This window comes from Echinops telfairi, unplaced genomic scaffold, assembly GCF_000313985.2.
Source record: "Echinops telfairi isolate 266 unplaced genomic scaffold, ASM31398v2 ScPeMD7_9;HRSCAF=40, whole genome shotgun sequence".
Taxonomy (NCBI): Eukaryota; Metazoa; Chordata; class Mammalia; order Afrosoricida; family Tenrecidae; genus Echinops; species Echinops telfairi.
In genome coordinates this window covers 97,089,933-97,113,402 of record NW_022103906.1, presented here as the reverse complement: position 1 = coordinate 97,113,402, position 23,470 = coordinate 97,089,933, and positions in this window count along the sequence as shown.

Sequence of the window (23,470 nt, the reverse complement as noted above, 5' to 3'; positions counted from 1 at the left end):
TGGTGAGACCCAGTAGATGACTGGTGAGACCCAGTAGATGATTGGTGAGACCCAGTAGATTTTGGTGAGACCCAGTAGATGATTGGTGAGACCTAGTAGATGACTGGTGAGATCTAGTAGATGACTGGTGAGACCCAGTAAATGTTGGTGAGACCCAGTAGATGACTGGTGAGATCTAGTAGATGACTGGTGAGACCCAGTAGATGTTGGTGAGACCCAATCTGAAGGAAATGAGTGGGTCCCGTGTGAGGCAGCTTTGCAGCGTCAGCACTCTGACCTGAGAAGTGGGTTTGCCAGCTTTGCCGAGGTCTCCTGAAGGTAGGCCAGTACCCAGAGGCAAACCTATGAGTCAGTCTGCCTAATTCCTCGTAACCCATGCAAGCGTACAACGTGTATTTAACACGGGGCTGCAATTGATTGTCATCTCCCCATCAGTCATTCCCCAGGCAGCCCCTGTGGGCCAAGTGTCGACCGGAGACAGGCAGTTGGCGGTCCGGTCCGTTCAGGCCGAGCTGCTAACTGCGCTGGGGCCTTCAGCCAACTGCTTAACTTCTGCATGTCTCGCTCTCCTTATCTGTAAAATGGGGATAATAATACTCACCTACCTCACGAGGCTTGTTGCAAGAATTAATTAAAGTTTATGAAGTACTTTGAGATTCCTGGATAAAAGGCCCTGCAAAAGTACAAAGTATTATTATCATAATCCAGCAGGCTATAAAAGATAATTTTGCAGGAAAAGGCAAAAAGTTAATTTCCATACAAGCAGAAACAAAGGCAGATATAGTCTCAGAAAGTTTTTTTTCTAAGTCCAGAAGATAATTTATATAATTTTTAAAAATTATAACCTGTTTTCTCCCTGCCAATAATCAATGCAGCGTGATAATTACAGATTTCAGCTACAGGCCAGCAAGGAATAAGAAATGTCTTTGTGAGCCAGGCGCTGGTCAGGGACTCGCGGGTGAGCTCTTTCTGAGAGGCCCCTCAGCAGTTGCAGCTCGATGTGGCCTGGAGGACGAGAAGGTGTGCCCACGAATCCAGGACTCAGCGCTGGACGCCTCCCCTGGCTCTTGTCTCCGGGCCTCTGAGGAAGACTCGGTGGCATCCCAGCTCCCCTGAGTGTGGTGACTTGTAGCCACCAGGGACAACCGGAGACGTTGGCTGGGAGGGATCCGGCTGGTTGAAGGGAAAGCTGGGCTGCTGCCAAGTCTACATCCTAGTTCATGTTCAAACACTCATCCCCCCCACAGCCCAGGAAAGCCACCCACCTCCCACCTCGAGGTGTCTTCCCTCATACGAAGACGGCGCAGACCATCTCCGCCTGCCTCTGAGCTACGAGGAGAGAGTCAATTACCTCTTTCAAAAGCATTCATAGAAGATAAATAGACATGGGACTTTAAAGATGGGGAGCTCTATCTCTGAGGGGATGTTTCATATTGCTTTTCTCTTTCATCTTCACTGGAAGCCTTGGCAGACGTTTAATTAAACGCCTGGCTGGGAAAGCCTCAGAAGGCAGCAGGCACAACAAGCCCGGGCCCCCAGGAATGGCACAGCCATCGGGGACCCGGTGGGATGCTGAGTGGGGTGACCCTGGGCTTGGGGCTGAAAGAGGCCCACAGGTGAACCACCTCTGCCCCCCGTTAACTGGGGCTTGGCTTGGGGGGAAATGTTACCGCTCGGTTTACTGCTAGGGGTAGTAGGAGGATTGTCTGGTATTGAGGAAGAAGTGATTTTTATCCTGATTTGGGTGTGTTAGATGCACAGAGAAATCAGAGTGTGCAGGGTGGACAGAATGGCTACACAGTTTCCACAACTCACTTGGCAATTTGAAACAAAGAAACAAACCAACCAAATGTAGGCCTGAAACGGAAAACACAAAATGAACGAGGACTAAGGGGAAGGGAAAGGCAATGCATTTGTCTTGCCCATTCCTGGAGCCAGTGTGCTTGGGGAGGGGTCCCTCTCCTGGGTGAGTGGGGGGCATGGGAGGGAGGGCTGTCTGGAGAAAGGGGTCAGGGTGGCATGGCAGGCCAAATTTGAAAGTGAGGACCTTGGAGGGGAAGCCACTGGAACAGGCTTTGGGGGCCACAGCCTACTCAAGCCACTCCTTCAGATCACCCAAAGCCAACAGCCGCCAAGTCCCAGTCGCCTTGTCCTGAGCAGAAGACTCACTTTCCAGTCCGGCTCCACTGCTCGCTGCAGGAAACCTCAGAGGTCTTTTCACCCCTCCGGTCCTCTTCCTATCTGAAAGACGGGGTGCCCGCCACAGGGGGCCATGAGGAATCTGTGCTCAGTGCCCAGCCAACTGACAACCTGTAGGGGTCCCTGGCATGGTAGGTGCTCCCATATCCTGACTTGGGGCCCTTGTGTCACCAAATGCTGTGTCCCTCTTGTGTTGTTGATGCTCCATAAGCAATTTGTGAGGTCCGGCATTGGGATCTTAATTTTCCAGAACAATTTTTCACAAAATTTCCTTGCTATGAAAAAGAGAAAGATTAACTTTGGAACATAGGAGCCGCTCCTTCCTTGCTATCCCAAGGAAGGTGACCAGCCAAGCCTTGATTTCCAGAGCACTACACGCTCAGGCACAGGTGTGATTGTGAGGGTGGCACAGGTCGGAGCGGCATTTCGTTCTGTGTGCACCAGGCAGCTGTGGGTCCGGACCAGTTCAAGGGCACCTAACAACAATGACGGCGATGACAACAGCTCCCCTGCCCATCTCAGGAGTGGACCAGAGGCTCAGATCAGCAGCACGGAGATGGTGGTGAAGGGAGCCATTGGGGAAAAGTAAAACCACAGCTGTCACTCATCTGTCATGTTATTGTCCTGTGGTGGCTTGCATGCCACTGGGAGATGCGGGGAGCTGTGTCCCTGTGTCCTAGGGTCCCGGAGGACAGCAGGGTCACAGGTGCAAGAAGTGTGGTGTGGGGAAGCCACCTGACCTCCTTGGATGACATGGGAGGAAGGAGGGGCTCAACACTGGCTTCTGTGAAGCAGGGATCAGACCTGCCTCCATCCTCTTTTCTCCTCTCCCCATTCTGACCCCAGAGGTGCCCCCCCAAGGGCTCGCTGCTACTCAGCTGGGTTTGAGAACTCATTACCACAGTCACACAGGACTCCCAGACAGCAGTCACAATGATTAGGAGTTTATTAGGGAAGTGTGGTTGTTACATCATCTGGTGCCAACTTGAGACTATTAAGTAAGGTGACCAGATTTTCACATTGGTAAAGTGGGACAAAAGCGGGACACCATTGATAAAACTCATATCCTGGTGAAATAGCCACATGGCAGCCGAAAACCGTATACCCTAGCTTGTCGTGCATTCTTTAAAAAATCGGGACTTTTAAAAAACGCTGTGTGACGTGTGACAGATTGTTAAAAATTGGGACTGTCCCACCAAAAGCGGGACGTCTGGTCACCTTACTATTAAGAGTGAAGGGGTGGAGTTTAGCCCGTCAGTCAGGTAGCAAGCAGCTTGATGACCTCATTTGGAGATGCTAGGAGATAAATAGCTTGCTGGAGGTGGGACACACACACACACACACACACACACACACACACACACTCCCTGAGAGACTTCCTGATGACAAGACACATGGAGCTATGCTAGAGCCCTGGAGCTGGAGGAGCCACATGGAGACCCACACCAGTGCTGAGATATTTCCACGACCACTGGAACCACAAGACTTTCCACCCACTGGCCTGTGATCTTCCTGCACTTGGTGTCATTGCATGTGTTCTGTGACTCTGAAGAGGACTTTATAAATTAGTATCAGACAGATGGGACTCGATCTGGACTAGGCCGGAATGTTTTCTTAATGTACAATTGCTCGTTGATATAAAGTCCTCTCTTACACACATATGAGTGTCTATGAATTTGTTTCTCTAGTCCACCCAGACTGACACTGCAGTTAACAGAAACACTCAGGAACTGGTTCTTCCCCTCAGGACAGCCTCTCCTCAGCGGTCCCCGAAATGACACCTAGTCCTAGTCTTCTGTCTCTCAGTCACCTGGCCCCTTAGCCTCTGTCCTGCATGGGAAATGTGACAGAGCTCTTGTAGAGTGGCTGGTCAGTGCCCCCAAGGCACCCCACCCTGCCATCACTCACGGCCATACAGACTGAACTCTAGCTCTGAGGGTCAGCCAACCCAGCTCTCCCAGTTAGGCACCTGCAGCACCCCCTCCACCAGCAAGCCTCCTGACCAAAGGCACTCAGGTTCACCCCATCTGTGAGTGGGGACTGTCTTGTGGTCTGGCTCTTGTTTCTGTGGCCACTTCTCCTTGGTCACAGTTCTTTGGCCCTGGGGACGAGGGTTAAAGTGCAGGGATCTCGGGGTCTGTGATGGCTGCAGTCCATGTCAACAAGGGAGCGGTGGAGTCCAACCTACCAATCAGGCTGAAGCCTGATGATGCTTCCTCAGGGGTGTGGCCTTTGTGTATGGAAGACTCTGAGTGGAACGGAGATCTCTCTTGCCAGTGCACCTTGTGCTGAGGCTGGATCCTGTATCTGCCTCCTCAGCTTCCTGCCATGTGTCCATCCTGCCATGGAGATAAATAGCGCACACTCCACTTCCTGCTTTTTCTTGTTGTGAACAAGACACATGGAGCTATGCTGATGGAGCCAGAGCCCTGGAGCTGGAGGAGCCACGTGGAGATCCACACTAGTGCTGAGTTGCTTCCACCACCACTGGATCCACAAGACTTTCCACCCACTGGCCTGTGATCTTGCTGCATTTGGTGCCATTGCACATGTTCCATGACTCTGAAGAGAACTTTATAGATTGGTATCAGACATATGGGCTAATATTGGATTTAGGGACTTGATCTGGACTGGGCTGGGATAATATGCAATTGCTCTTTTCTATAAAGCTCTTTCTTGCACACCTATGAGTGCTCTGAATTTGTTTCTCTACTCCACCCAGACTAACACATTACTTCTGCATCCATCAGCTGTGGACCTGCTGCCTTGCCTTTCTGCTTCCTGTTCATTAGCTTCCATGGCTGCAAGAGCCAGGAGAAACCTCTGGCTGACACCAGATTGACAGACTTGAGCCATACTGGACTTGTCTATTTCTACAACTGTGTGAGCCAGTCATCTCTTTCTATAGACACACACACACACACACACACACACGCACGCACGCACGCACACACGCACGCACACACACACATCACTAATTCTGCTTCTCTAGAGAACCTGATGGGACACATTTGGTGCCAGGAGTGGGGTCCCTCTTCAAAGGGACTTTGCCTCCCCTTCATTCAGGTGGCTGTGAGTTTGTAAACTGGCTCAAGTCTGAGAATGGATTGAGGGGTTGTGACTCTCTAGTTGAGCAATTTGAGCTAAATTGTTGTTCACTTGATCTATAATTTTCCTTCTTGCATAGGTCAAGTAGATATTTAGTAGACTTACCTAACTCTGCCTGAGTAGCCAATGCCATAAGTCCATGTGAGTCAGACGATTTGGACTCCTGCTTTGACTCTGCTATCCATTACAGTAACCATGCCTACATAAAATAACAATCACAGAAATCTTAGGAGATGCTGGGGCTCCCTCCTCAAATTTGTTTCTTAAAGTTTTGGTAAAAGGTGTGTCATCGGCACACCCCTTTCATGGGTCTATGGGTTTATCCTGGAAAATCCACTCCAACATGGCCATTTCTCTATGTCTTTGGATACCTTTTTCCATAGGTGGTTCTGGGAACATCTACTTGATTTAGATGGTAGGCCACCTCACCAGCCATGCACACTGAACCAGACAAATAAGCTATTAGATCCCTTTCTCACCTCTTGAGCTGAAAACTGAAGGCAAAACCCATGCCTACTGGGGACCCATATTGATATTAAAATAACTGGTGTTATTTTGGGTATTAGCTTTGCTACCTCGGGCATGGAGGTCGACAGCTCCCTCTTGACTGTCAGTGAAGACTTATCTGTACTTACAGGACTGAAACATAACTGTCATTGCCTTTAGGCCTAATCGAACATGAGAACTAAGTTAGAACACTCATCAATATGATTTTGTTTCTCTAGAGCCACTCCTGGTACCAAATGAGAACCTAACCTAACACAGGGTCCAAAGGACATGCTCCATTCCTGGCTTTTTGCTCTTGTTGGTAGTGAGATTCCCCTTTTCTGCTTCTGAGATGGATAATTTTCAACCCCAGCTGGATGGCAACATCCATCATTTCCCCACATTCGAGTTAAAAGTTTGTGCAATTACAGCCAATTCTGTTAGCGATCACTCACAATGGAATCACCTCAGCCCATTAGCATCTTCCCCCACCTTGTCTTACCCAGAACCTTCAGGAAAGCAGAACAAAACGAAGACAAGCCCATTTGGTATGAGATGCAAAGAGGGCAGCTAGAAGAGTATCCAGTCATCACTCACCACACCGTGATAGTGCAGCTTCAGGATGCTGCCAGACGGAGACAGACTGTGTAGGAGAGAGTCAGTGAAGAGTTCAAGAACAGCAGAGGGGCATTGTCTGACAAAGTGCCAGAGAGGAGTAGCTCTGATATAAAGCCATTCCAATCCGACGAAGGAAGAGCGGCAGTCTCCTAAAAGGAGAGCCAGCCTCAAGGACAGGCCCTCCGGGGATCTCCCTTCCCGGATGTGGCACAACTCAAAATGAGAAAGAATAACTTCAAGCATCTATTAATCATGGGATGTGGACGTACAATGTGTGGATCTAGGAAAGTGAACCTAATGAGGCACTTGAAGATAAATATCTTAGACATTAGGTTGCTGAATTGGACTGGGGTGGACTAGCCACCCTGAATCAGACAATCAGATGGTCTACTTGGCTGGGAATGACACCTGGAACAGGAAGAGTGTCCTGTTCATTACAGAAAGGACATCTTAAGAGCTACCCTAAAGTATACACTGCCAGCAAATGGTTAACATCCATTTGACTCTAAGGGAGACCATTATGATGATGATTTTTCAAATTTACACTAATACCAAACACAAAACGGTTGAATATTTTTACCAACATCCGTAGCCTGAAATTGATCAAACATGCAATTACAGTGTATGGATAGTTACTGGTAATTAGAATGTGAAATTTGGAAACAATGAAGGATCTGAAGCTAGGAAATACAGCTTTGGTGATAGGAATGGCATCAGAGAGCCCATGATAGGATTTTGCAAGACCAACATCCTATTTACTACAAATAGGCTTTTTAAAAATAACATAAGTGCCAAATCTCCACGTGGACCTTGCCAGTGGAATACACAAGAATCAGACTACGTCTGTGGAAAGAGACCATGGGGAAGCTCAGTACCGTCAGTCAGAACAAGGCCAGGGGCCAGCTGCATAACAGACCACGAGTAGCTCATAGGCAAGAGCAATGAAAGCAAGTCAATGAGACTCAAAGGGCAACCTTGAGCATAGCCCAGCCGAACCCAGACTCTCTCAAGAACAGAGCTGATGCCTCGGACGCTAAACCTGAGCACCACCCAAGCTGTGGGGTGACAGAGGCATCATACACGGAGATAGAAAAAGGTCATTCGAAAGAGATTAAACAAAAAAGGCAAATGCAGATGTCAGAAAATACTCTGAAACTTACTCTTGAATGTAGACTAGGTAAAGGAAATGAAAGAAAGAGAGTTGAGCAAATCATTTCAATAGGTGGCCCAAGAAGACCAAGTGCAGAATTATAACGAAATGTGCAAAGACCTGGAGTTTAAGAACCAAGATGGAGCAACATACTCATCATTTCTCAAGCTGAGAGAGCAGAGGAAGCGAAACCAAGTGCTGAGTTTCAATACTGAAAACGTCTATAAGCAAGACCTCGAATGACTCAGGAAGCATTACAAAAAGGTGGAAGGAATACACAGAGTCACTGTACAAAAAGGAACAAATGGATAGATTTTGACCATTTCAGGAGGTAGCATGAGCTTAGGGACCGATGGTCCTGAAAGAAGTCCAAGTTTCATGAAAGGCATTGGCCAAAAATAAGGTTCCTTGTATTGATGGACTACTAGTTGAAATGTTTCAAGTGGCAAATTCTGGCCACACTCACTCCCTGTGCCAAGGGATTTGGAAGACGGCTACATAGCCAACCAAGTGGAAGAGATCCGTATTTGTGCACATTTCTCAGAAAGGTGATCCTACAGAATGCAGAGATCATCGATCAATATCCTTAATATCACATGCAAGCAGTTGTGCAGAAGATGATTCAGAAGCAGTTGAAATGGCATACGAACAGGAAACTGCCAGAAATTCAAGCTGGATTCTGAAGAGGTTATAGGACGAGAGATATCATTGCTGATGTCAAATGGATCCTGGTTGAAAGCAGAGACTATGGGGGGGGGGGGGGAGAAACTGTTCACTTACATTCAATTGACTATGCAAAAGCCTTGTGTGGCTCAGAGGAAAGTATGGCTGACGCTGTGGAGAATGAGAATTCTGGTACACGTAATTGTGTTCATGTGGAACCTGTGCCTAGACGAAGAGGCATCGTTAGAACAAAACAAGGGCGATTTAAGTCAGGAAAGGCGGGGTCAGGGTTGTATCGTTTCACCGCACTTACTCCATGTGTGCACCAGCCAAAGAGAGAAAACCTGGACTCTGAAGAAGAACGCAGCACCAGGGTTGGAGGAGGGCTCCCGACAGCCTGCACTGTGCACGTCACCGCTTGCTGAGCGAAGAAGACTTGACGGGGTTACTGGGGAGGATCATAACCTTCAGCACGAACTCTAAACCCGCATCCTAACAACGGAACCAATACCCAGCAGTGTGATGAATGGGGGAAATGTCGACATTGTGAAGAATTTCATTTTAATTGGATCCAAAATCAAAGGGTGCATGGTCTCGAGAAGTTTTGTACCCCAAGATCGCTTTACACTGTTAACGAGCAAACACGTCACTTGGAGGGCTAAAGTACACCCGACCCAGACTGGGCATTTTCAAGCAATTATAGGCATCCTGATGTCGGATGATGAAAACGGAAAAACAAAGAAGAATGGATGCGCTTAAATTACAGACTAGAGCAGTGGTTCTCCACCCTCCTCATGCCGCCACCCTTTCACACAGTTCCTCATGTGGTGGTGACCCCAACCGTAACATTATTTTCATTGCTACTTCATATCTGTAATTTTGCTACTGTTATGAATCAGGTGACCTCTTGAAAGGGTCGTTTGACCCCCCCAAAGGGGTTGTGACCCACAGGTTGAGAACCGCTGGAATAGATGAACAATACTGTAAAGACCATGGACTATCAGAAGAATGAACAAATTAGTCTTGGAAGAATGTGTTAGTCTGGGTCGACAAGAAAGACAAATTCATAGACACTCTTATGTGTTTAAGAAAAAGCTTTCTATAAAGAGTAATTGTATATTAAGAAAACATCCCAGCCAAGTTCAGATCAAGTCCATAAGTCCAATCTTAGCCCATATGTCCAATACGAGTCTATAAATTCCGCTTCAGACTCACGCAACACATGCAAGGACGCCGAATGCAGGACGATAACAGGCCAGTGGGTGGAAAGTCTTGCGGATGCAGTGGCGGTGGAAGCATCTCAGCGCTGGCATGGGTTTCCACGTGGCTCCTCCAGCTCCATCAGGGGTCTCTGTGTGACTTGTCAGCAGGAAGGCAAGCAGAGTATCTGTGTGTATCTGGCCTCCAGTGAGCTATTTACTTCTGTGGCGCCTCCAAATGAGGTCATCAAGCTGCGACCTGATTGACCAGTTAGACTCCACCCCTTCACTAGTTGACACCAGATTAAAGCTGAACATTGAACAAGGAAGACCGAAGAAAAATGCATACATTTGAATTATGGCACCGGCTGAGAAGAGTGAACATACCATGGCCTGTCAACGAACCAACAAGTCTGTCTTGGAGGAAGCAGAGCCAGAACGCTGCTTAGAGGCAGGGATGGTGAGACTTCATCTCATGCACTTTGGACGTGTCGTCCGGGGAGACCAGTCCCTGGAGAAGGACGTCCTGCTTGGTAAAGTGGAGGGCCGCGGAAAGGGGAAGGCCTTCGACGGGATGGACTGACACTGTGCCCGCAGCCACAGGCTCCAACCTCAGGACAATTGTGAAGGTGGCAGTGTTTCCGTGGCACGGAGGGCCACTCTGAGTCAGAAATGATTGGACAGCATCGGACAACAACAAGGTGACACCAGCAGGGCAGGGATCCAAAGCCAGGGCCCCCGGGGGTCCATGCCCCTGCACTTTCCCCAGACGCTGCAGCCCTTCCGGGAAGAGGCCCTGCCTCCTGGTCCGAAGGCCGAGATCTCGTGCCTTGATCGGTCAGAGTGATGAGAGTTGGGTGGACGGTGGTGTGCTCTTCAGAGGGCAGAAGTGTTATGCATGGTACTGCCCCAGGAGTTCCCAGAATCCTCAGGAGAAGGCCATGCCCACACAGAGGCCTCATTGGCTATGACCTGATTGACAGCCTAGACTCCACCCCTTCACTCAAGTTGACAGGAGATTCTGTAACTGCCACAACCAGTGATCCCTATGCAGTATTTGTCTATATCAAATTGGCCGACTTTGTTGAGCATAATATCTTCCAAATTCATCCATGTATGAGGTGTTTGGCACTTCCATCATTGTTTTTGAAAGGGCACATAGTATTCCATCATATATACGTACCAGAGTTTATTTATCCATTCCTCCACAGATGGGAATTTTAGTTGTTTCCATTGTTTTGCTATTGTGGATAGTACTTTGATAAACCCGAGTGTGCATGTATCTGTTCGTGGTTTGTTCTTTATTTCTATGGGATACACACCAAGTAGAGAGGTTGCTGGGCTGTGTGGCATTTCTATTGAAGGTGTTTAAGGCAGCATCGCGCTGGTTTCCACAGTGGCTGTACAAGTCAGGAATCCTGCCAGCGGGAGATCAGTGTTCCAGCCTTGTTACATCCTCTCCAGGAGTTTTATTTTCTGTGGGTTTTTTTCCTTTAATTTTGCTGTCGGTGCCCAGGTAAGGTGGTGTCTCATCATTGTTTTAATTTGCATTTATCTTAGAGGTAGTGATTGCAAGCATTTCTTCACGATGATTGACTGCCTGGATGCCAGCCTTGCTGAGTTGTCTAGTCGTGCCATTTGCCCATTTTAAAATTGGATTATTCATGTTTTCCTTATCAAGGTGGTGGAGTATTCCATAGATTTTAGAGATCAGTCTTTTTTTTTTAATCATTTTATTGGGGGCGTGTACAACGCTTATCACAATCCATACACCCATCTGTTGTCTCAAGCACATTTGTACATTTGTTGCCATCATCATTCTCATAACATTTGCTTTCTACTTGAGCCCTTGGTATCAGTTCATTTTTCCCCTTCCCTCCCCGCTCCCTCCCTCACAAACCCTAGATAATTTATAAATTATTATCATGTCTTGCACTGTCCGACATCTCCCTTCACCCACTTTTCTGTTGTCCGTTCCCAGAGAGGGGGTTATATTTAGATCCTTGTGATCGGTTCCCCCTTTCTACTCCACCTTCCCTCCACCCTTAGAGATTAATTAATCTTTTACTGATATATCATTGACCAAATTTTTTCCCTAATGTGTGAGTTCTCTTTTGATGAAGTCTGGATGTCCATGAGTGTGTTTTTAGGGGTCCCTGTCCTCTGATTTGTCTTCTTTATGGGGGGGGGTTTCATTCTGTTGGGTAGCATGCTTGTGCTCTTGATCAGGGCCCTTACGTTTGACCCTGTTTGTTTCCTTGGTGATCTTGATAGCTCTGGGGTTTATATGGAAGTCTCATCCAGCATGAGTTTGCGTTTGTGTGTGCTATAAGCTGTGGGTCCTGTTTCATTCTCTTGCAGCTGGAGATCCAATTTTTCCAGCATCATTTATTGAAAAACTCTATCTTCCCCCATTTCATGTGCTTTAGCCCTTTGTCAAAATTCAGCTATCCTTATAAAAAATCAGGAGCTTGGTTTTATTTTGGTATCTGCTGATTTATTGGTCTGCATATCTATTATTGTACCAATAGCAAGCTGTTTTGACCACCACGGCTGTGGTATAGGTTTCAAAATCAGGAAGTGACAGGCCTCCTATTTTGGTTTTGTGTTTCAGTAGTGGTTTGCTCATCCTGGTCTTACATTTTTTGCTTCCCCTATAAAGTTGGTGCTTAGTTTTTCCATTTCTTTGAAGAACAGTGCTGGAATTTAGATCAGAATTGCATTATATGAACAGGTTATTTTAAGTAAAATTGACGTTTTCACAAGGGTCCATGAACATACAACATTCTTCCATTTACGTGTTTTGTATTTTCTTTGTAGAAAGCTTTATCACTTGTTAGATTTCTAAGCATTTCATTTTGGGGGTTATTATTTAAAATGGTATTTTAAAAATTTTCCTTTTCAGAGTTCTCTTCCTTAATGTAAAAGAATTCTATTAATTTTTTATGTTGATTGTATAGCCTGCCAAGTGTTTCAATTAGGTCCAGCAATTTTCTTTTGGAATCTTTGGTATTTTCTATATGTAAAGTCATATTGTTTGCAAAAAGAGTTTCACTTCTTCTTTGCCAATTGGGATGCCTTTAGCTTCTTTTGATGTCCAAGAGCTCCAGCTGAGACTTCCTGAACTATGCGAAATAAGAGTGGTGATAAAAGGCAATCTTTCAGGGTGGGTGGAAAGGGGGAACCGATTACAAGGATCTACACTTAATCTCCTCCTTGGGGGACTGACAACAAAAATGTGGGTGCAGGGAGACATCGGACAGTGTAAGATATGACAAAATGATAATTATAAATTGTCAAGGGTTCCTGAGGGAGTGGGGAGCGGGAGGGAGGGGGAAAATGAGGACCTGATGCCAGGGGCTTACATGGAGAGCAAATGTTTTGAGAATGATGAGGGCAATGAATGTACAAATGTGCTTTATACAATTGTTGTATGTATGGATTGTGAGAAGAGTTTTATGAGCCCCCAATAAAATGATTAAAGGAATAAAACGATTTGGGTCCCTCGCCCCAAAAAAAGGCATTCTTGTGTGGTTTCTGTTTGGAGAAGGAATGCTTTCAATTTCTCTCCATTGCGTGAGATGCTGACCACTGGTTTTGCATCTATGGCCTTTATTTTGTGAGGAATTTGTTTTTCATCCCTATTTTTATTAAGGGTATTTATCAAAAACAGATGCCGGATTTGGTTAAAGACCTTTTCTGCATCTATTGATACAATCATAGGGTTCTTTTGCTTTGCTCACATGGTCGATTTATATTGAATATCCTTCAAATATTAAACCATCTTTGCGTACTTGGTATGAATCCCAATGGACCATGATGTGCTTTTAATAATTTTACCAGCTAAGATTTTGTTGAAAAAAATTTGCATCTTGATGGCCATTTAAAAAAATTAATATCTGGTTTAATCTATCACTGCTCCTTCTAAAAATTAAGTAAACACAATATCTTTAAAATATATTTATATTCTGCAAGTCTGTCCGTTGCTGCTGTTGGGTGCCAGCTAGTGAGTCCTGCCCCACACGGGCCCCGCGCCCAGAAGGGAACCCTGCCGGCCCTGCCAGCCTCCCCATTGCTCCCATGCCGGAGCCCTGGCTACAGCCACGGTGCCCATCCATCTTGTCGAGGGCGTTCCTCTTTTCCACTGGCCCTCTACCTTACAAACCACGGTGTCTTTCTCCAGGAACTGGCCGCGCCGGACAACATGTCCAAGGTATGTCCATTTGCTTTCTGTGTCATCCATCTGGAGAAGTCCGTGTGTGCAGTTGCCTTCTGTGTTCTTGAAAACAGGTGCTTGCTATGAACAAGCCATTGGTCTTGCAAAATCCTAGCACGCCATCTCCAGCTTCGTTTATATCACCAAGATCACATTTTCCAACTACTATTCCTTCCTCTTTATTTCCAACTTTTGCTTTCAATACGTATCAAGGGCCTTGATTGCAGGTTTGCTCAGTTTCAGACTGAATGCAAGGTTAGAATTTGTCAATGTCTTCGTCACTAGCTTCGGTGGGTGGAGGATTCATTGAAATAATTGTTATATTGACTGAATGCCCTTGAAGGCGGATAGGTGTAATGGGATCGCAGACAGCACTGTTCTTTAAGATAGCTCTGGAAATATCCATTCTGATCATGAATGCGATTCCTCTCTATGGCATCATTTCTGGCATCGTGAACCATATCATTTCCTGATCCAAAGTGCTCAGCAGCAGTCCCTGGCAGCCCCCTAATGCCTGAGATAGCAATCTTCATGGGTTCTACTTCTTTTTTCCATGCCTTCCAATTTTCCTAGACTCATGCCTGTACATCTCGAGTTCTGACTATTGGGAGTATTTGCAGCTGTTCCTTCTCACCTAGCGTTGCCCTCTTCAGCAAAGGAAGGGCCCAAAGTCTCCACGCCCACGGGCTCTGCTCCATTCCAGGCCCTGGGGTCGACTCCACTCCGAGAAGGCAGCTCCTCCTCCGTCACTGTCACTCGTCAGGCACCTTATCAACCCAGGGGCCCAGCCTCTGGCACTATCTCTGACCACATTCTGCGTCCGTTCCTCAGGCGTCAGTAGCTGACAATGCTTCTATTCTAAGCCCAAGGTTTTCCGGCTCCTTCCTCCAAGTGGGAAGCTAAGTCCTTCTCCACTGTCTATCCGCTGAAACCTATTCACTTTGGGGGACCCTGCAGACGTTGGCAATACTAGTGACACAGCTCCCAGCATCACAGCCACACACAAGCCACCACAGTGCGGCACACTGACAGACAAGGGCTGGCATGCATGTGTGAAGGGTGTCAAATAAAATCCACAGAAAAGTGGGATTAAAACAACAAACGGTTCCCATGCACTTTCTGAAGTTCCATTGTGTATCTAGTTGGTGATGTAAGAAAAACAGAGAACACGTCTTCCGATTGACTTTAAAACCTTTGTGGCCCTGTTGGGTCGGCTTATGACAAGTCACCAGTTCAAATCTACCAGGCGCTCCACGGGAGAGAAATGAAGCTGTCTGCTCCCTTCAAGCCCGACAGCTCCAGAAAGGCCTGGCTGATGGCCGTGGGCTTGGCGTTGACTATGGACCTACCGAGGAGCTCTAATGGCGCAGTGAGTGCAGTGTTCAGTTTCGAAAGGAAAAGTCCGTGATTCGAGGCTTTCAGCCAGTCCACGGGGGAAGATGTAGCAGTCTCTTCTGTAAGGATGTACAGCTTTGGCAGCCCTGGAAGAGGCAGCTCGACCCTGTCCTGTAGTATCATTATGAATGTGATCAGTTGGATGCTGTGTTTGGTTTGGGTCTGTACCTGCTATTGTTGGGAAATTTTATATATGACATCTCCCTTAATCCACTGAATGACTTTGGGTAGTAAGTACTATAACCCACACCCACCCCTCTTTTTAAGGTTATGTGTTAGTCTGGGTAGACTAGAGAAGCAAATTCATAGAAACACATATGTGTATAAGACAGAGTTTTATATCAAGGATATTTGAACATTGAGAAAACATCCCAGCCCAGTCCAGATTGAGTCCATAAGTCTGATATTAGCCCATATGTCTGATACCAATCTATAAAGTCCTCTTCTGACTCACAAAACACGTGCAATGATGCTGAATGCAGGAAGAACACAGGCCAGTGGGTAGAAAGTCTTTGGATCCAGTGTTGTTGTAAGCATCTCAGTGCTGGCAGGGGTCTCCACGTGGCTGCTCCAGCACCCAGGGCTGCATCAGGGTAGGTCCATGTGGCTTCTCCTCAGGAATGTCTCACAGGGAGTCAGCCTTGTCAGTAGAGTGTCTTGCGGAGAGTGAGCAGAGAGCCAGAATCTCCCGCCTCCGAATAGGAAAAGAATTTTCCAGAATCCTCAGAAGGCCATGCCTACACAGAGGCCTCATTGGCTATGACCCGATGGACAGACTAGACTCCACCCCTTCACTCTTATTCGTCTCAAATCCCAAAGTGACACAAGCGTGTGTACCCACCACAGGGAAAGCCGGGAAGAACGACTGGAAGTGACGCAGTATGGGACCACCCTGTGCCAAGATGGAGCCAGAGGTTGGACTCAGCTGGACTGACCCCCAGGCCGGCGCTCTCTCGGTACTGGTGATCTTCTGGCCCCTCCTAAATTCATGACACAGGGCGAGTTATGCCAACCGGAAAAGCTGGATCTGGATGCCTTTGGAATGGATTCCATGCGGAAAGAGCGATGTATAGCCATGGTAATATTAAATTAGGGTTGATTACGTCCTACTGTGGGTTGAACACCACCCATGCCATGTCACTGAACCTTCGTATACAGATGATACAGACATCCCTCTTCTTCACAGGTGGGGAAATTGGGCCTCTGAGAGAATGACTCTCCAAAGGCACGCAAGTAACAGGTGTGCCTCCAAATTAGGTTGCAATACTACCAGTAAGTCATTAAGAATTGCAGTTTAAAGACCCCTTTTAACACTGCAGAGTGGGAGGAAGATCGCAGCTGGTTAGAGGAGGAATTGTTTTATTTTATTTTTCACAGAGGCAGTTTCTGAATTGTTCAGATTCAACAAATAGATTTTGTGAATGACGGGTGAAAATAGTGGGGTGGGAGGAAAGTAAAAAAAAGAAGAAAGAAAAATGTGTATGTATGTATGTATGTATGTGTATGCCAATGCAATAAGGAAGCAGATGGACCCTTTGGGCCTCTATTTAAATCTTGCCTCAGTACGAGAACAGTTTGTTCTGTTAATTTAGCATCATATGATGCTCACCTTCCCGACACACTTGCTGAAGACAGACGTGTGCATAAGCAAATGTGGTGAAGAAAGCTGATGGTGCCCCGCTATCAAAAGATATAGCATCTGGGGTCTTAAAGGCTTGAAGTTAAACAACTGGCCATCTAGCAGGGAATCAACAAAGCCCACCAAGAAGCACACCAGCCTGTGTGATCATGAGGTGTCGATGGGAAGAGGTATCCAGAAGTTCAAAAACAAGCAATCAAATTGATGTGAAGGGACATGGGTCTAGTGGAGACCCAAAACCCATCTGTAAGATATTTGACAGTTCCTCTCAGAAGGGCCACACCGAAGGGATGATAAATGCAGGGTGTGGTAAGGCACTGATGAGCCACATAACTATCCTCTCTAGTTCTTTAATATTTCCTCCCCTTACTATTATGGTTTTTATTTGTTTTACCTCATTAATCATGTTAGATGTGTGTATATTCATTTATATATTTAAGATCGCTCAGTACATGAAAGCCAAGATGGATAACCCTTCAGAAGCAGTAACAGGAATAATGGTTCCCGGGGCGTGCAGGAAGAGAGGGAGTTCAGGGGGAGCTGATAACATTGATGACTGTATAACCGCACTCGAGGGCAATGAACAACGTTGTATGAGAATGGATCTATTGGATTGTGTAAGATATGAGGAAAAAAACTGTTATGGAAGGGATGGTAAAATAAGGGTTCCCTGGGGGCGGGGTGGGAGGGGAAGGAGATAGAAGGGAGCTGATGTCAAGGAGTTCAAGAAGAAAGAAAACGCATTGAAACTGACTGTGGTGGCAATTGTACTATACTGCATGATGTGATTGAACTACGGAATGTTATGATATCTGTAAGAGCTCTCAATAAAGTGATTAAAATTCTTAAAAATAGGCCAGCGAGCCGATGCCTCACAAGGGAGGTGGCGACTCACCGCCAGGGTGTCCCCACGCAGGGCCAGGCGTTGAGGAGGGAGGGAGGTCAAGAAACAAACAAACAAATAACAAAGCAGAATCAGACTTTGTCCATTTACTTCAGTGTTTCCTAGTGGGAGATGAGTTGGGCCTCCCAGAGAAGAGTTGGTGGTGTCTGGAGATTTTTAAAGTTATCTTCACAACTGGACCGGGGATTGTGACGGGCATCCGGAAGACAGGGAAGCTGCCAAAAGAGCCACACATGCAAACGCAGAGCAGGCCCCCACCGCAAAGAACAAGCTGCCCTCACATGTCACTCAGGCAAAGGTTAAGGAACCCTGGGCTAGAACTACTAAACACCCTGCAATGCTCCAAACAGCTCCCGCAATGAAGAGGCATCTGGACCACTGTGTGCACTGCGCCAAGGTTCCATTAGGTCGTGCCCTTCCACAGATGCCTCCAGGACACTTGTTTCCAGAGACGGTCATACGCCACCTGGTCCTCAAAGTGTTCAGAGTGTCTCCATGGGCTGTGGCGCCAGATCAGTTACAGGGGAAGTGTTTCTTTTATCTCTCCAGGAGGGTTGGAGGTCAGAGACAGTTGCTTGGGAATACTGTGTGATACCAATTATTCAAACAGGCTTCTCCTCTGAACTTCAAACATCTTGACCAATAATAATTTAGTAGCAGAGCATCTTAGGGAGATTATATCTGCTCCCAAACCAATTAGTTTAACTCCAGGCAAGTTTACCAAACATGCTTTGATCAAAGAATTCTTTTTCAAAGGGTGTGATGGTCTACCCATGTGTTTTCCTTTGACATTAATCTAGAGCCCCCTAAAAGGAGAAGTACACCCTGGGTTTGGAGATAGCATTTGAGTTTCAGAGTTAGGTTTACAATACAGAACTTTCAACAGCTTCAGAATTGCCCTGACAGATCCAATCTTGTTGCTATGAGTTGGTACAGCAATAGGAAGAATCTTGGCTTGTTGAAGGAGGCACCATCTCAGAGCCAGGAGGAACTAAGTGAAGCAGAGCCTCAGGTCCTGGCCTCAACCCAAAGCAGAAAGGGTGTCAAAGCCACTCTTAGCCAGCACCCAAGGGCACCCACAGCAGGGTCAGTTATGTGACAGGGTTTGATTCATGAAGCATTCACTGAGTGGCTGCACCCAGCTTTGTCTGAAAGAAGTCCACAGTGCAGTGGATGAGACATGCTAGGCCACAGACCATCACAGCCCAGTGTGGCTAGCAGAGAAGGATGAGGTAAGCTTGTGCCCTGGAGGAGCGGCCGAGGAGCCCTGACCTTGCTGCCTTCTTCCTCTCCTCTGGACATTGCCATCTACTGCTCCTTTTGCTGCAGTACCTTCTTGGCAGGGCCTACTCATCCTTCCAGACCAAATGTCGGTGTCAGTTCATCTAAGAAGCCTTCCTTTGTCCAGGGCTGAACTGGCCGTCCTGTCTGTCCACCTAGCTGCCCAGGCCCTCGGAGGTGCTCTCCACCAGAGCACTGGCATCAGTCATTGTTGACTTGTCTCACACCCGTCTTCCCACTCCCCCCACGGTGAGCTCCTAGAGGTGGGAACCCTGGGTTCTTCGTGTGTATCCCCAGCACCAAGAAGATAGTCACCAAGTCTTGAATGAGTCAACAAACCAGGGAAAGAAAGGACAGTGTTTACCTGGGCACCGGAGGAGCACCAACCTAGGTGGAGAAGTGCTGAGGTGGGTGAAGGGCTGTGTTCCCGCAGGAGTTTGGTTGTGACCATGTCTGCTTACGCGGTGTGATGTGGCTTCCCCCTTTAGAACAACGCTGACAGGCCTCCAATCAAAGAAATTAATATCCTCTTCACCATGAAAGACTCATTTTGTGGGAACAACAAGTCCACACAGAAGTGTGTGGGTGTGTGCCCCACACATCAACCCCACCAAGAGCCATCATGTGTCTGCCTGTGTCTTCCTGTTCACAAGCCACGGGGCGGGCACAGCTCTTCCAGCGCATGATAGCCTGTGACCCTCACCTGACCTTGAAAGCTCTGGGAGTTCTGGGAGGGCAAACACCTACTGAACACAAGCAACAGGGGCTCCTATGACAGGCAAACACGCCAAAACACTCAACATCCAAGGCACTGTTTCAAGATCTTAAGCTCTGTATCTGTGGGCTCCTTCTCTAGAAATGTTGATTTTAAAAAAGAAAGAATTGAATTTGTTTATAGACAGAGAAATGCCACGTCTCTTCTCCCGGCAGTAGAACTCAGTCCCTGGTTTGGCGAGAGACAGACCAAGGCTTAACAACAGCCATGTGGACTCCTTCACAGGTGGTTCAAGTACACTGTGTTTAAGGTTGGAATGTTTATTTTGGAATGAAAACCATCACAGTTTAGTAGTTCTAGGACCTCAAGCCCTATCAAGTTAGCCTCACTAGGGGCTCATTGTTCCGAGGTAACCCAGCAATGCACCCGTCTCCTACAGGGGCCACACAGAGGAGCCTAATCACTCACAGCTGAATCATATAATCCAATCAGTATCTCCCCCCGTTCTTATCCAAGCCCCTCAGGCGACACAAGGTTGCTTGGTGGGAGTAACAAAGGGTGTGGATAAAAGAGCCACAGTCAATAATTCACAGTATTACTTATTCTTGTCTTGACCATTAAAATGCATTTCATCATAAAAAAATGCATATGACTATTAAAATACATTTTTGTCTTTGTTTTTGGATGAACAACAGAAAAGTGGGTGAAGGGTGACAGAGGACGATGTAAGATATGAAAATAATAATCTAAAATTTATCAAGTGTTGATGAGAGAGGGTGGGCGGGAAAGAGAGGGGAGAGAAATGGGGAGCTGATATCAGGGGCTCAAGTGGGAAGAGAATGCTTTGAAAACGATGATGGCGGCATATGTGCAAATGTGCTTGACACAATGGATGATTGCATGGATTGTGATAAGAGATGTAAGAGTCCCTAATAAAAGTATTTAATTAAAAAAAAGAGGAGCAGATATCAAGTTCAAGAAGAAAGAAAATGTTTTAAACTGATGGTGGTAGCAATTGTACAACACTGTTAGATGTGATTGAACTATGGAATACTATGATATCTGTAAGAACACCCAATAAAATGATTTAAAAGCAAACAAAACAAAATAAAATGTATTTTAATTACGATTAACATGGAGAACATGGTGTGTTTTGCACCTATATTTCAAGAGGCTTTGTAGCTTCTGCTCTTGAGCCGGAAACATGTTTGCTACCGTGGAAAGAAGTCCAGGTTAGCCTGTTGGTAGAAGGACAAACCCATCTGTCTCCGAAGAACGGCCAGGGTGCTCCTTAGAGGCAAGGATGGCAAGACTTCATCTGATGTGCTTTGACATGTCGTCAGGAGAGACCAGTCCCTGGAGAAGGACATCATGCTCGGTAAAGTGGAGGGGCGGGAACAAGAGAAGGCCCTCCAGCAGATGGATTGACACAGTGGCTGCAGTGGCGGGTTCAAGCGTAGGAACAAGGTGAGGATGGCACAGGACTGGGCAGTGTTGTGCTCTGTTGTACACAGGACGTCTAGGGGGCCCAACCACCCGGATGACGCCTAACAGCACGACGACATCCAACGTAAGGCAATCACCTCCACGGTGAGGTCTGCTATGAGCAGGTAATTACTGGGCAGGAAGTTCACTCAGGGATGCAGTCTGATTCCAATATAAGTGGATGCTGCGGGAAAGCTCGCTTGCTTTTTGCAAGGTCTGGGTCCTGCATCTGACTCTTTGACCTCCAGTTCTTTGGCCGTGAGCCAAGTAAGACCGGCTGTATCACCTGCCAATCCTAGAAGTTGTCCGCAGGCTTTCTGGGAATGTGGCCCTGTCATCAGCAAGAGACAAATCTATTGCTATTTCCCTGAGTCGATGCCAGTGTTACTGTTGTTGGTCTTACTGCATTTGCTGGAATCTCCAAGCCAATATCCAGTCATAATTGTGGTGGGATCATCCTTGCTTAGTTCCTGAATTCAATAAACATGCTTTTAGAGTTTCAACACTTAGAAAAAACAGTCTCAGTTGGCTATTAGTGAACAGTCTTTACTTTTAAATAGTTCCCACAATCCATTACTAGAGGTCTTTCTGTTTTATTTTATTTTATTTTTTTTAAGAAAGAACACTGAGTATTTGTCAAATGCCTTTCAAGCTCAAGTGATGTGTGCCTCTGTGTGTGTATGTATATTTTTGCCCTTTAAATTGTTTTCACCTTGTTTTGCAAGAAGATTCACATGTTTGGAAAATTTTACATGCATATATGGATTCCTTCATTCTTCCTAATTTTGATTAATTTCCATGTTTTTTCAAAGATATAAATCAACCAAAAATGTTGCTTGTTTATGATGGACTACCGTATCTTTTTAAAATTATATTTTTGAAGACTAATGTCATGGGAAGAGAATCCTGAGACAAATAAATGGAAAAGACATTGTAAAACAATATACGGTGTGAGCTCAATCCTTTACAAAAGAAACATCCAAGTATACATGAACACTCATAATATGCTGCATTGCTCTTGCAAGGCGCCGTCTCACAGCAGAAGGAAAGACTGCCTGGTCCTTTGCCCTCCCCGCAATTGTTAGGGTTGACCCCATTGCAGCAACCACAGCGCCGGTCCATCTTGTCGAGTGTCCTCCTCTTTCTTGGTGACCTTTTACCTTACCCAGCACACTGTGTTTTTCCAGGAACTAGTCTCTCCTGACACAAACTGGTCCAACGTACGTGAGACCTAGTCTCGATTCTCAGGAGCCTTCTGGCTGTCGCTCTTCCAAGACAGATTTGTTTGCTCTTCTGGAAGTCCACAATACTTTCACTATTTTCACCAACACCATAACTACAGATTGCATGGAGAAATCCTGCTGTACAGACTTATCTAAAGTGTCGAAGAGCAAGGCTGGCACTAGGAAAACTAAGGTACACCTGGCCCGAGCCGTGGTATTTGCAATCGCCTCTTATGCCTATCCTTTGGTTGAAAGTTGAGTCATGGGGATGAGTTCAGTTTCAAGTTTGAAGGATGCCTGAGGGCCATAGTCCAGGGGGTTTCACAAGTCTCTGTCCGATTTAATTGCGATCCACATCAGAGCACTCGACAGTGGGAACAAGGCACTCTCTCGTTCTTCTGACCAGGGTCACGAACGCCGGATGCACTGGTCCATTAGTCTGCGGGATCAACTTCTCTCACGTGTCTTTGGTTTTCTACACTCGTCTTGCCTCTGGCAGGCAGACACTGGTCATTGTACTGTGGACAGCTGTTCGCAATCTTTCGAGACCCAGGTCACCACTCAGCACAATAGAAAGTGAAGCATTGTTTGTGTGGACTATGCTGTCGTCATTGAACTTGAGGTCTCCCGAGATCATGCTCCAGAACTCCCAGGGCCAGCAGCTCATTTCCCAAAGGTGTTTGGTTATGGAGGAGAAGTTTTCTTTCTTAAAAAAAAAATCATTTTATTGGGGCTCATACAACTCTTATCACAATCCATCCATCCATCCTTGTGTATGAAGCACATTTGTACATTTGTTGCCATCATCATTCTCAAAACATTTTCTTTCTACTTGAGCCCTGGGGATCAGCTCATTTTTTCTCCTTCCTCCCCTCCCTCCCTCGCCCTTGATAGTTTATAAATTATTCTTCTTTTGTCATATCTCACACTGTCCGATGTCTCCCTTCACCCACTCTTCTGTTGTCCGTCCCCCAGGGAAGGGATTGTATGTAGATCATTGTGATCAGTTCCTCCTTTCTCCCCCACCTTCCCCTTCCCCTCCTGGTATTGCTACTCCCATTATTGCTCCTGAGAGGCTTATCTGTCCTGAATTCCCTGTGTTTCCAGTTCTTATCAGTACCAGTATATATCCTTTGGTCTAGCCAGATTTGTAAGCTAGAACTGAGATCATGATAGTGGGGGGTGGGGA